Genomic DNA, 12462 nt, shown 5'->3' on the forward strand with positions numbered 1-12462 from the left:
AACACGTCAAAGTAAGGGTGGGGTCATCCAAGATAGCACAAGGGTTAAAGGGAGAGGACATGAAGTTACTTGTGTTGTCAAAAACATTATTACTCCAGAGAAAAAGTAGGATAAGTCAAAGAATTAAAGAATAATTAAAACCTTAAATGAAAGTTATATAAAAAAAGCCCCATTAGCATTTCTGAATCGCTTGCATTTCATCATAGGTATGCTGAGCAATTTACTGCAATGGAACTGACAGAGTGGTGTAAAATGCAACGTTCTGACACCGGTCACACTTCAGGCACTTGCAATTAAAAAGTTGTTTATCACAGCTCCCAGACATTGTACTGAAAAGCATAGCAATGAGCTGCAGCACTTTAATCAGAATTAAACAGTTTTAAGAATGTAACTATCCCAATGAAAGATGATAACTGCTGCCGATTTTTATTTTTTTTACCATTTGCATCCGTGCATGTAAAGCTCAAATAAATGTTAAAAATGTGTGTGTGTGTTTTTTATTATCATTATTATGCAACTCTTCCCACCAACCAGTTTTATATGGCTTTGCTGTCGGGCAGGGGGGGATTCTCTCAGGATATTTGTCATGCATTCAGAAGCTGCTCTAAGGTCAAACGTGAAAAATTGATCTTTATTAAATCTCTGGAATAAAAGTGCAATTTTTTTTTTTGCAAGAGAAAAGTTTAAGAAAGGCCCACATTTTCTTTTTCCAAGCATAATATTTGATGCAGGACAGTGCAAAGTGAAAAATCAATCTTCAGTGCCTGTATAATTAAGCAGGCTTTAAACAAAACCAGCAGCTATTCTCAGTAATGATGCAGCAAATTAAAATGATAATGACTAAAGACTGAAATGCTGCGTCTCAGAAAGAGAAAAGCTGTGGTTTTGTGTGCACCACGAATACAAAAAGAAAAGTTTCCAGGAGCCATCTTTTCTTTCTCATCCCCTAAGCAAAGTTGTTTTTCAAAGTGGTTGTCCATTTCTTAACCAAATTGTTTGTGCCCACAAACTCAAATGTTGTTGGAATTGCCAATTTCCCCTTTTTGTCAACTTTGTTTGCACCTCAAAACAATTCCAGACATGACTTAAAATACCCTAAGTTTAGCTCTGCCTCAGAGAATATTGTGTACACATTTGTTACGACAAGAAGCTTTCTAGTGTGTACATTTGTATCTGATTTTGTGTTTTGTGCATCGATCCATCTGCAGAGTCTTCTTTTTTGTTGCTTTATCATAGCCTCTTCCCTTTCTTCCTTCATCATGACTCTCAGCAGGGTTCTCTGTCAGCCGGTGTTCTTTATGTCTTCTCTTCCCCCTCATTGTTTTACCCGCCGGATGACGCCGTCTTGTAATGTATTCCTCACTGTGTTGCTATTTAGCAGCTTTTATTTGCAAGCTTAAATGAAAGCTAGAAATCAAGGGATGACACAGACTAATACATTAACCTGGTAAATAACAGGTAAGGTTAAAGTTGCCATTACGGTTAAACTTTAGTGACAACCAATCCGATTTAAAATATTTTAATGCATTTCTAAAAAATTGCATTTTTTAGATTTCGAAGCTCCTGTTTAAACGGACAAACATTGGCTTATTTTTTTAGGTTGATTTAGCCTTCATTCAAAATGCGAACACAAAATAAACAATCCTTTTTTCATTGTAAATTTTAAAGGCCTATTTCAATTGACTTTTTTAAATTCTGTAATGAATTCTCATAGTAAGATTTTCTGTGTAATCCATGAGACTCCAAACTTTTTTTGTAAAGAGAGCCAGATTTGGTGAGGAAAATTTGTGTGAGGGCCAACCACTCAGTCTGACTTCCTTTGAGGTATTTTAATAACCTTAATTGCAAATGAACTATTTGATGAACATTGTATTGCAATGGCATACTTTTCATTTCTTCACATAGAACACTTGTGTCAAACTCAAGGCCCGCTGGCCAAATGTGGCCCGCCATGTCATTTTTAGTTTTTAATTTCTTATGAATGAATACACACCATTTTTTTTAACTCTCTTTAGGGGGAATCAGACTTGAAATATCGAATTGGGTAACTATACATTAGGACTTAAACACTGTCAATATAACCTAACCTGTCAGAATCAAATTTAAAAGAATGTATGCTAGAGTAACAAGCAAACATTTGTTTTCTATGCAACTGTTATTGTCACTTCAAAAAGTTATAGTAAATAAATAATGAGTTATTTAACATTAAGGAGTAAACATGTATAAGCTAAGCATGTATAAGCTTTATCTGGCCCTTTGAGGACAGCCACTATGCTGATGTGGCCCTCGGTGAAAAGGAGTTTGACACCCCTGACATAGAAGAGCAAACATCAAAATACGTTTTTATCAAAATAACTGTCGATTCTTCGGACCATTCATTCCCAGTCTGCTTGTTGTATGTTTAGCTGGTAGTGCATCTTATTGATGAACTCACGGAAGCATACCTGTCTCATAATTCAATATAAAGGTCAATACCATAAATGCTTTTTAATTCTCACAATTAAGCTGCGTTCATTAACTCAAAAATATAATGAAAAATCAAGCCGCCAAACCGCTTTGTCTTTCTCTTCTTCAACACCTCTCATGGTCAATTACTTAAAATGATAAAGACAATGGGATTTGACATTTCATTTTATAAAAGTTCTTTGGTAAATGTGTAGCAAAATTCAATTAGAAATATCTAATTTGACAATTAAAATGGACTTACAGAAATGATTTTCATTTTTAAAATGTAACAGACTCAAAAAATTAAAAATCAATCCTCCAAAATGCTTTTTCAGTTTCTAATTCAACACCTCTGATTTTTAGCGCTCACATCCCCCGCACAAACACTGTCGCATAATTCATTTCCAGTCAGCAGTTCAGAATCAGGGGTTAAGCCCCAAAAATTATGTCCAAAACTTCTTTTAACTGGACACAATTCTGGTAACAACTGAGTCAAAGTCAGTCTTTTCAGGCATCAGTCAAAACTGATTACTGCTGCATACATTTCAAGAGAGTTTGAACCTTCCATCAGGATGTAAGAATAGAATGTCAAGTCGTTAAATTTAATGCTGTTGGATGAAGAGAAAGGCACTTAGTCACAAAAGAGAACACTCTCAAAAGAGTTTCTCTACTACAATACATGTGGTTATTACAAATCTTACATAACATGGTTGAGCTGTTTTAAGTAACCATGGAGACAGTTCTGTTAATATATTGATATAGTCTCAAAAAACGAATTTATAAACAAGAGCCATGCTTTTAAAAGCCTTTAAGGAAGAGTCGGACTATTTGGGAGCCAAGGAAGATGTGATTGACAACACTGTGACAGCCGCCCTAACAACGTGAAGTGTCCTTTATGACTGCAATCGATTTGACACAGTTTACTCTTTAAATAACCCAGGTTTTGGTTTAAAACACGTCTGGAAATGCAGCTCTCTAGATTTTTCTTTTTTGTCATTTGATGTAGTTGTAATTTTACGCTATTTTGTACTTTGTTGCATTAAGTTTCAAAGTTTTAGGTTTAAGAAAAACAAATATAAAGACGAGAAGAATGGAAAATGATTTATAATTTGTTAATTACATTTTATTTTTTAGTTTGAAAAGTGTAGCTTCTAACCTTTACTTCCTTTCTGTGATTTCTGCTGTAATATAATGATATGTTTCCTGATATATTTTTTTTCTTTCTAATGAAAGCTGGTTCCCAGGAACACTTTGTATTTAAAAAAGAAGAAAAAAAAAATAAGAATTTTCAAATTTGCGTGATAAAATAAGTTTAAATTTAAGGTAGAAAAAACCTTTCTGAATCAACAGGTAATAATGGACGATTAGCACTCATATTGATCCTCCCAACTGTAATCATCTTGTCTACCTATATATTCACTTGTTTACACTTATTTTTTTTGAAAGCAAGCTTTGACTGACATGTAAAAAGTGAAAATGAGAACAGTATGACTTCAGACTGTGTTCCAGATCTTGTAACATATTTAAAGAAACACATTACGCTCCTTTTCTCACCTCTTTTTTACCCATTTTTTTCTTTTACTTTTAGAATTTCTTCAAACTCACTGAAATATATTGGATATCCTGTCCTCCCAAAGTATTATAGTACTATAGCTGCCTTCTACACATGCTCAGCAAGCCTGTTTTATCGCAGCTGTTCTTCTAGAGTCAAATGCTCTTTCTGGCCCAGCTCCCTTCTAACGTGGGGTGATTAATAGATTTTGCACTTCCATACAAATAACATTTTATCTCTTCATGCTCAACAATAATTTTAATATCATATGAAAGATCACAGACAGAGTTTTGACATTCCACACATTGATAACTTGATCAAGATTGTTTTTTTTTTCCAGTTGGATGGATGTCCTTGTCTGTTGGGGGGAAGCTGGTTGAGGCCTGGGCCACCATTGCTGTTCAGACTCTCCACTTTCTCTTTTACATTTAGTAACACTCTTGCACATATACTCAACCAGACACACACCTACTCACCACTATATGAACACAGATTGATACACATGCAAGTACGCATGCAAACATCTGTCAGTGGGGTGAGAAGAATTCCAAGAATTCATATTTTCAGAAACAAATTCTAGTCACAAAGACACATTTTCCTAATCTAAGATCATTTTACTATTGAAAAACTTTATTTAAAAGAATTTTTTTCAGGAAGCAAGACATTTCTTGCTGAAACAGGGGTCATTTTACTTTCTCAAGATTCAGTTTTTGCATTGTGAAATATGTCAGGTCAGCTTGATGGGTAGAAAAAGGTAGAACAGTGAAATTTAGTACAAACACATCTATTAAATTTGAAAATAAATTGATAAAATTTATGAAGTGAACACCCAAAACAATTATCATTCATGATAAAAACTTGTAAGTTACGAGCCTTTTACAGGTGAGTTCATCTGGCTCCAATACCTTTTTTCTTTTCAAACCAGCATAAAAAAGAAGTGTTACCCTTTAAACAGAAATGTTTGAGTTTTAGTCATAGCTGTGCAGTAAAACATACTCAAAGTTTTCCTTTAGCACAGCTGTAACGCTTTTGGGAACTTCAAAAACAGCGTAATGCGTGTAGTATGACCTTGAAATAAGATGACAGTCCAGACAATGCGCCATTGTTCTGCTGCCATCAGAATGCTCATAAAAGTTTCTTTACTAGCTTCTTATCCGGATTGCAAAAGCAAACATGTGCATTTAAATGAAGCTTTGCTGCCAACTAAATTCCGAGCTTATCGGCCGAAAGAGAATTCTTTGGATGCAAGCAATTATAGTGATGTAGTATGTAAAAAAAACAGAAAAACGTTACTGTTCTTGGCACCTACAGAGCTGTCTATTCAAATGAGTGCTGGTCCAAGACTCCAGCATCACAACAGCGACAGCACTTATGAATAAGTCTTTCAACAACTATTATGCTGCACACCATAATAGACTCAAAAAGACCCACCATATAAATCAAAACAGCAGTAAAAAAATTACCTTGTTAAACCTGACATTTTCTGTTAAAAAAAACAATAAAAGCAATGATCTTAAGTGAGTTTATGTAGTTTACAATGTTTTTTTCCACATTTTTTTTTCTCCTTCACGTTTTCTATTTTGAATGCATACATTTTAAAGCTCAGCGGATCCCTTTTGCTCAGCCAAAGAGTCAGGGATTGAGAAAGTCAAATCTTCATGCCTGAGCTTCTACTTATGGGTCATTTACATTTGTATTCATGTAATGGGCTTAGCTCTGGTGACAGGTTAGCTGATGAGTAAGGTGAATGTATTCCTTCCTAGCTCCACTAAAAAAAATAAAAAATAAAAACTCCCCAGTTTCTAATTGGCAAGATAGCGGGAGACATGGGAAAAGACATCTCCTGCTTTTCCCCCTCAGACTCTCTCTCTACCTTTCCAGCTCCCAGTCATTTAACTAATCTTGTTTTATCCTCTTGTCGACAGCCGCATGACTCTGGTGCTAAAATGGAGAGTAGTAGAGATAACTTGCATGGCGGGGCAACAGTGTCTAATGGGAACAGATGTTTCCCTCACTAGATTGACAGCAGATCCTTCTCCAGCTCCCCGAGGGGAGGAGCAGACATGTTACAGATGGTTGGTCTGCCTCTGGTCATCATTACTCAAGACCAGGTTTAGACTGGGCTCCAACCTGGTTGAAGATATGAAAGCAGTGGTGTACAGACAAACCCCTGGAGAGGAGGACAAAAGATCCTTGAAAAAACCTTGAAGTGGAGTCAGCTGTAAGAAGTCATGAAGACGTAAGAGAGAAGCACAACAGTGTGTCCTTGTATTCAAAAAAGGCATTTTTCTGTGTTTGCACTGCACACGCATGTTGGTTTTCTTTGATTTATGCATGAACATTTGGGCTGAGACAGTCTGTACTACACAGCACAAGCGATGTTCAGTGAAGCAGCAGATGACGATCAACCTGAGCACGGCACAACAAAGGCAACAACACAAAGCCTTAACACTCCCACGGAGAGGGAAAAGTGCCTGGAATATATTTTAAAATCTTTCAGTGGGTCTGAATTCAAAATATTCTGTCCAAGACCATCTTCTGGTTACATTTTCTATTAAATATTTTGAGCCAGATGCCAGCTCAGATGAGGAAAACAAAGATGCACACGGATCTAGTCATCTACAAGTGGTCAGAATCCAGCAGAATCCTATACTCAGTAGCTTAAATTAAGCTCAAATGCCATTTTAATCTTTATTTTCTTGTCATATGTGCTCTATCATCAGAAAAATGCCACAAGAACATGTTAAAAACATTAAAAACATAAGTCATTGGATTGAGTCTTAAAAATAGCATCCACTTGTTTACCGGTACTTTTCTTAAGTCAGGAACTGTTATAAACTAAAAAACAAAGTTAAAGTTTTCAGTTTAAAACATATTATCAGTTAGTAGTGTACTGCTGAAATAAAAGAATTTACTACAGGTGCCATTTCCAAATGACGTATCCACTGGATGTTTAAGGCTTTTACTTTGATAGTTACAGCAGATCGTTCTGCACAGACATTTTTCCCTGTGATTGCAAATCCCAGCAGTTTGCTCTGAAAAACTGTCTGTTCAAGCAAACAATGAAAAACCTCTCTGCTCGTCTATCCCCAACCCCACAGCAGAAATTCATTTTACGATGCAATTTAACCGCTCTGTATAAAAGGAGATTGGAGATTTTACTGGAATGGACTTTAAAAACCATGTTGTCTCCATATGCGTGTACTTTGTCTTCATCTGTTGAGTTTCTGACAATCGATTGAGGTAAGATCAGGGGTATCTGTTGTACAAAATGTCCAATGTTCATGTCAGATATTAAACAAAAAGGCACTTTTGGAGATTTAGAATGATCGGAACCGAGAAAGCAAAACTCCCATAGCATGGATAATAAATAATTTTAGTATTATGGTAAAAGTTGACTATAAATAACACAAATATAGATACAGTAGATATCAAACATTTGTCTTTAAAGATGCTGAGGGGTGTCCATGTGTTTGTTATGGTGTGTGAAGGTGAATGTTGTCCTCAAAAGGATGATGACTATTTAATTTAAAAAGTCCAACATTATGTAACATCCATACATTATTATGGCAACATAGCAAACAATAGATACTTTTTATAATAAGTTTTACAATATTTCTGATATTGCAAAGGTTATTTTGACATGACAGTTGCCAATTGATAAATTTCTTTCTCCACTTTGTGTCTAGCACCGCAGACAGGCTGAGAAAGGGACAAACTCTGATAAATGATAATGGTGTAGACCTTTAACTGTGAGGTTCCTGGATCAAGTCCTGGTGCTGGCCATGTCCTCTACAGTGTTTGCCCTTACCTTGTTAACCCACCTTAATCCCAGCTGCTCTAGTGGCACTCCTGAGCAGTTGAACTGCAGGTGAGAATGCGAAATAGTGTAAGACTGAACAGGTTGTCCTTGAAAAATTGCCTTTTCCCCATCATTTTTCATCATTTATTTATTTACTTGATTGGTCCCCGGGATAAAAATAAAGTGGCTACTTGCTTTAGAGACATAATGCAAGTCATTGTTTTTTTTACAGGGCTCTGTAAGGCTTTTGTTACTAGCTCAATCTATTTTAAAATGTCGTTAATATGTCTTGAAAGTTCAGAAGTTTTGAGTTTTCTTTCCTTAAAACGTCACTTTTGTTGTTTTCTTTACTTTAGTTCACTTTTAAAAAGTTTGAGTGTCTGAATCCCTGATTTATCAGATGATTGTAATTATTATCTTTGTGTTTCCATGGATCCTGTGCTTTAGCTTATGCAATTTGGTACCGAGTGTCTCTAAGACAACAAAGATATAGATTTCTTTAGGCTGTATTAAAATGATCCAAAGCAGGTAAATCATCTTTGACACTTTTTTAAAAACTTTTTTTTTTCAACCAAAGACTTCAAAAGTGGAGCAACTAAAACACTGGACTCAGCATATGCATTTAAAATCAGTTCAAACGTTTTTCAAAGGGACCCCAAATGCAAAACAAGATGACTACAATTGAGTTCCACTGAAAGCAGACATGTCTGAAGTCAAAAAGCACGGGTATCATTATTGTACAGTATGTTCTGGCCGGTCTGGCTGGAAGCTCTTCAATAAGAAGGAATGCAATTTATGTGCATATTAAATGCAGGATCACTCAAGGTTTCAGGAAAGAAAAGCTGTCATATGTGCCAATTGGAAAGGTCACAACTGTCTATAAAGAACAAATGAGGCCAGTAATCGTTTTTCCTGCCAGGTTTCTACAGGCGCATAAAAGAGCAGGTGCTTGTCTGAATCTTGATGATCCCCCTCTAAGTGAAATCACTGACGCACATCCAGCTCAATTAAGCAGCTACAACGGTGAGCAGGGGATGATCACATTCCTTAGAAGACAGTGAAATAACTCACACTGCGTGATGAGCATCATGGGGTTAAGTTAAATTACTGGTTATGATTGGCTATAATGTGACAGCCTCGTCTGCAAGGAATTGTTGACTTAAAAGAGGTCTTTAAACCCTCCTGCAGATGTTTTTTTTTTTTTCTTTCAGCAGAAGTTTGGATGACATTCCAGCGCCATGGTGGGAACTGCGGAGCTGTTAGACCTGCATGCACCGCTCCACCTCAAGGTCGCGTGTCGCATTGGGTGAGGAGAATTACAGGGGCTAATAGACAGTGCTCAAGTTTAATGAAGAGGCCTGATGAGGAGGCAGATTGGTCCCCACTGACAGATCAGCTGCTGCCATTTCCATTTTCATGGGTGCTCAGATGCTTCACTGGGAGAATGTTGCAGCTGACTGCTGATCCCTGTGGACTAAATCTGCGCACACAGACTGCTTGAGTGTTTTCCTCGGCATTTCAGCCCAGACTGAGCCATGTCAGATACAGTAGTGAGTTATTTGATCCGGAGCCAGTTTTCATAACCTTCCACGTCTGGAATTTTTATCATGTGGCGCGCTGAGAAACATAACGTACTGTAAATGGATTTCTGGCTGCAAGTCGGACAACTTTAAACACTCTTCTATGGCTTCTTCTTTTTTTTTTTTTTTTTAAAAAGCGACCTTAAAGCTGTTAGAGCTTCCATTTTGGTGAAAAAGGGCTTCTTTGTAGTCTGCTGAGCAGCTTGGAAAGCAAACTCAGTTGAGTCCATGATATTTAATCATTTTCTTATCAGCAGTTGCTGTCAGAGCCTAGCTAAGAAATAACCCCAAAAGAAAGAGGGAGAAATGGTGGACAGAAGGTGCTCAATGTCAAGTTGTCACAGTGGTTGAATTCACCTGTCGATTGACACCGATGTTTTATTTTTTTCCACCTAAAACCCTGTGCTCATACCTACTCTGTGAAGGTTAATGGAGGATAAAACATTTTGTCATAAAGCTCAAAGTAGCAACTTTCATCTTGTGCCATCAAAGAAGCCAATAGGCAGGACAGAGAGAATGAATTCACTCTCACTGCCAGCGGCCACTGGTGAACAACTCGTCCTCATGGCCTATTTCAGAACAATACACCCACTTGTAGCAATTTGGGGATGTTTCAAAGTGTAGGTCAAGTGGAAGATGTCATCCTTAAATTAGTTCTATTATGTTTTAGGATATTACTGAATGAAATTAGTAAAAGGCAAAAATTATTAGACAATGATGTCTCAGATGTGAAGTGTTTCCACCCTCAGATGGGATCAAATGTAGTGACAGAAGCCAGAGGAGTGTTTTTTAAGGACAGAAGTCTATTTCATGTGCAGGTGGGAAATCATTTCTTTCTGTTTGAGTCTCAGGAGTCATGGAAGAATTGTGCCCACTGCCAAATCCACAAAATGACCTTCGCTGAAAGTCGAGTTGCCTTTTGGAGACTTTGAGGGACTTTGAGTTTTGATACTCAAGGTAATCTTGTCAGATTCATTCAAGCATCAACTGAATGACCGATCCATTTTTTTCACTGTGATGCAGTTTAGAATATTGTAATCCAGCGTAAAGGCTGGATTATTTTTTTTATTTTGATAAAAACTGAAACTGAAATAATTAATTATGTAATAAAGTCGATTAGAATTAGGTTTGGGTCGCTGAAGCACACTTCCACAAACAAGGCTCTGTTTCAATGAGTGCATTTATTTTTGAAACAACACTCCCCCCGGCTGGTCAATAACATGCACTACATTTATGGTAGAAACTCAGGAAATTTTTTTGTAAAAAGGTGTTTTTTATTTAGAGTGGCAAGTTTTTTTTTCTTTTTTTAATGTACATTTATTTTAGTTTATTGCCAACTGTGTGTCACTGAGACTGAACCACTCTGTTGAGAAATGTACAGTACCAAAGAGAAAAATAAATAAATATATATTATACCAATATAATACAAATTAATTTGTTAATTATTAAAAGCTTGGTCTTGAATATCTAAATAAATAAATATATTTTCTTTTTCTTTAAACTGCAAATTGAGCATGCGTCCATTTCCTCCTGTCCAGTTCTGATTGTTTCTTTACATCTTATGTCCATAAGACAGTTCATAAACCAAATAGAAGGTAACATAAGAGCCATGACCATCAAAAACCTGCTTAAGGAGCTAGAATGTTCAAGGGAATAGTGAAATGTATCAGTATAAACTGCCCTAAAAGTCAAATAAAAGCATAGCATAAGAGTAACATGGAAAAAAAAAGAAATCAAATAAATGTAACAAAATATGAAATTTACACTCCAATTAGATGTGAAGCTTAAATATTTGTAAAAGTTTAACATAGAATTAAAAAAGATAAATTGGAATTAGAAAAATTACAAAGAAAGCACGAAATATAAATACAAAACAGAAAAATTACTTGACTTACCTAAAAGAAATGTCTTTGGGGCATGTTCATTGGTTTCAAAGGTAAAAGAAAAAACAAATTGTAAAAAATGATTCTGTTAAATATGACGTTCTTGCATTAATTTAAACACCAGTAGAAATCAAAAGAATTCTGCATGCTAACAAATTGCTCAAGACCCTATTGGGCAGAACACAAGTGTATTTTCATTTTTTTTTTTTTTTTTTTTTTTTTTTGCAATCGTGTGCAGTTTAATTTTCATTGTTGTAAGGAGTCTGTGAATATACTTATGCTGATGGGTAGTTTTATTAAATGTGAAGGCTTCAAATTCCATTATTTTTTTTTGCTACAAGTTCTTTAAAAAGGCAGCTAGCCTTCATTATAGTAAAATTATTGTCATTGTTTTTAAGATCTACACTTAAATCCTTGTGGTTTGCATTAATAAATGTCACAGTGACTAAAGGAGGAAATTATCTAAAGCGGGAAAAATCCAATCCACATTGCATCACATTACAATAAAGAGTGACTGCTTGCAAAGCTAACAAAGCAAAAACAAATATTCTCATTCATCTATCTTCTAAGATAGTCCCATTCAGAGTCACTGGGTGGCAGAAATAAATCCCAGCCACTGCCAGTAAAGGCGAGCTACAACCTGGTCAGTTCATCAGTCTATCACAGGGCCAGTATACTCACATTTGACTAAAAGAAATGTTAAGACTACACACTCCCAAGACTGCAATGAAACCCCTGTCAAAAAAGGTGAATAAAGTTAAATTATGGAGCAACCAGCATCAATTGAGCTAATGTGATCCAAAGATCACAAAGACAGGGATTCTTACATTTGACCTTTAGTTCCCCTTTCTCTGTCAGTTATAATGAACCTAGTAGAAAACAGAGCTAGTTAAAATTCACCACATTTATAACATCTTAAGCTTTATAACAGTAACAGTTGACATGTGGACATTTTCGCAGCTAGCAGGTATGTTTGTAACATTTGAGTGTGTGTGGAAAGGCCCCGCCCTTTGAGATTTGTATTACATCTGTACCTTACCGTAATGATAAACATCCAGCAACTTGTTGCTTTATGCTGCTTCATGGTTTTGTTCCCCCCCCCCTCCTATTATCACCCTCCTATCCCCTCTCTCCAACATCCCTCTCTCTTCTTCCCTCCTTTCCTTTTCCGTCCAACACCAAAGATTTTCAAATACGATT

Source organism: Oryzias latipes, chromosome 15, assembly GCF_053564925.1.
Source record: "Oryzias latipes strain Hd-rR chromosome 15, Olatipes_Hd-rR_3.1".
Classification (NCBI taxonomy): Eukaryota; Metazoa; Chordata; class Actinopteri; order Beloniformes; family Adrianichthyidae; genus Oryzias; species Oryzias latipes.